A 2,455-nucleotide genomic window follows, 5' to 3' on the forward strand; every position below is an offset into this window, starting at 1 on the left:
GGATGCAAAGCTAATTTATAGGCACCCGAGATTAAACATTAAATGGCTGGAAATGAGCAAAATGAGTGTCATGGGCTCTTTAATAAATTATGACATTAGAGATAATTTGTTGACATGAACATACAGTAGAAAGCTCAAAGTAGTCTGAATCAGAACAATTACACAACACCTCCACAGGCCTCAGTTGTAATTTCTGATGCCAGTGACCAGTATCTCTCACACACACACACACACACACACACACACACACACACACACAGAGCAAAATAAATATTTGATTATTTAAGACATCTTAGGGTCTTCATCCATATCCTTCAATTTGTACCCCTTTACTACAGGATCTGCAAAGCATTAGGCGCCTTTAACAATATCAGTGAAGTGCATATGTCATCACAGCCATAATGACTGAGAGGAGACTGATTTTGCTCATGAGGGCAGAGGATGAAGCTGTGATTGTTGATCCAGTGGTTGTGGTTGTTGTTGTTGGAGCAGATGTGGTTGTGGTTGTGGCTCCAGCAGCTGTGGTTGTTGATTCTGTGGCTGTTGTTGTTGGAGCAGGTGTGGTTGTTGCCTGTGCATTGCTAGAGGCTGTTTTGAGCAGCAAACATTTGATCAGTTTCACATTTTGTCTCATATTTCAAACAAAGAATGTTATAGGAATCTAATAGGAAAGGTAGTTTCTCTTACCAACAAACAAAAGAAGGATGGCACATATTTTTGCAATCATAGTTACGTTGTTGTTTCTCTTCTCTTTTATCTAAAAACTAAAATTGTAATTTTTATTAGATAAACATCATTTCTCAAACTGATTTATTTACACTTGATATATGTGTAAAGGGTAGATTTAGGAGGTTTAAATAACAATAGCATTGTTTTTAAATTTACATTTCATTTTTCATACATATAATGCAGTTGAATAAAAAGAAAAGACAAATACAATAAATCAAAATAGACTAATATATTACTTTCTTTAGTGTACTGTGTAAAACACCTAATTTTTCTAAAATTCAAAACTAAATAGAATTATAAAAATCATAAACATAAAAAAAATTCAAAATGTTTTAACTCAAATGTCCTTCCTAAAAAAGCTATTCATTTATATCTGAGTAATATATTAATATCAAAAGTACTTACAGTGTTGAGTGTTGTTCACTGCACCGTTGTGATTTTCTCACCTATCAGCTCCTCTTTTATAAGAAAAACACAGTGACATGAGTCATGTTCACCATCATGGTTAAAGGTGTGTACTGAAACATTTCAGCTGCACCTAGCCTCTACTTTTGTTCTGCTGGTTTCATCAACGTAAAAGGTTAGTAGCAGACAAAACATCATTCCTGCACTAGGACATTTTTCTGGCATGACATTTTACTTTATAGCACGTATTTGACTGTTACACCTGGTTTAGTTTTACTGTCCATTTAATTATCATACACTATTTGGGTTTCTGTGAAATGTGTTATGTACTCCCTAATAAAATCTTCACATAATCACTCCATGTAGAGTAACAGAAGGTGAAGATGGAATGATAGTTTTAACTTGACTGGATCAGAAAACCAGTTTATTTGCTTGGCAAAAAAGCAGTCTGACATTCTGACAAGATTTGGAGACTATCAGCCATTTTACAATTTCATCTCTTCAACCTGTTCAAAAGCATCAGGCAATCACAGTTTTGAGGTTGCAGGTTCATTAATGACCCTGGAACTGTTAGTTAGATTTGTTTTAAAGATTCTGGAATAGAATTGTTAAAAAAAGATCCTTTTTGATCCAAAGGACAATTGTTGACAACTCATCTTATTCACTTGTTGAAATATTTAATTTATTGGATGAAACTGAGACGTGTCAGAAAAAACTAATTATTGTAGAAAACGAAAAGGTTTGTTTGAAAAACTGTCATTTGTATATTGAGGCAAATGTCTAGAGACCACCTAACAACAATAATAGAAGGGCTAAGAATTAATATATTTCAGTGATACCAGTTGGCAGAATATTCTTGTACTTTAATTGTTCCTGGGTTCTTCTTGTGCTTGTACTCCCTCTGAATATAATGCAGAGATTATACAAAGTAATTTCAGCGCATACAAGGGACGTCTAGAATCTCTCAGCAGAATTATACAAAGTTCACTTTCTCAAGTCTTTACCAACATGCAGTCCAGTAACACAGTACAAAACATTAACAGCATTTTACTATTTGTTTAGATGTGTAACAGACCAAATTACATTCCACTCTAATTAACTATCATTTTGTTTTACTTGTTTGCTTTACTAAGAAAGTCACTTTCGGCTTTTCCCGTTTAGGGGTCGCACCCAGCAAATCGTCACACTGACGACTCGCATGTTGACATTTGGCACGTGTTTTACGCTGGACGCCCTTCCTGATGCAACCTGGATTCGCGGAGAGAACCACTAGCCTACAAGACATGGCCAACTAATGTATGAAAATGGACTTTTCCTGCTG

General features: G+C 35.0%; 1 long non-coding RNA gene across 1 annotated transcript; it reads right to left on the reverse strand.

Annotated features, from left to right (window-relative positions):
• Positions 1-366: 366 nt before the first annotated feature.
• Positions 367-1,212, reverse strand: LOC109951288 (uncharacterized). Its single transcript, XR_002273591.1, has 3 exons — positions 1,135-1,212; positions 688-764; positions 367-588 (listed from the first exon to the last, which is right to left on the reverse strand). It is a non-coding gene; the product is annotated as an uncharacterized LOC109951288 (long non-coding RNA).
• Between the last annotated feature and the right edge of the window lie 1,243 nt (positions 1,213-2,455).

The sequence above is a fragment of the Monopterus albus genome, unplaced genomic scaffold (genome assembly GCF_001952655.1).
Source record: "Monopterus albus unplaced genomic scaffold, M_albus_1.0 scaffold374.1, whole genome shotgun sequence".
Taxonomy (NCBI): Eukaryota; Metazoa; Chordata; class Actinopteri; order Synbranchiformes; family Synbranchidae; genus Monopterus; species Monopterus albus.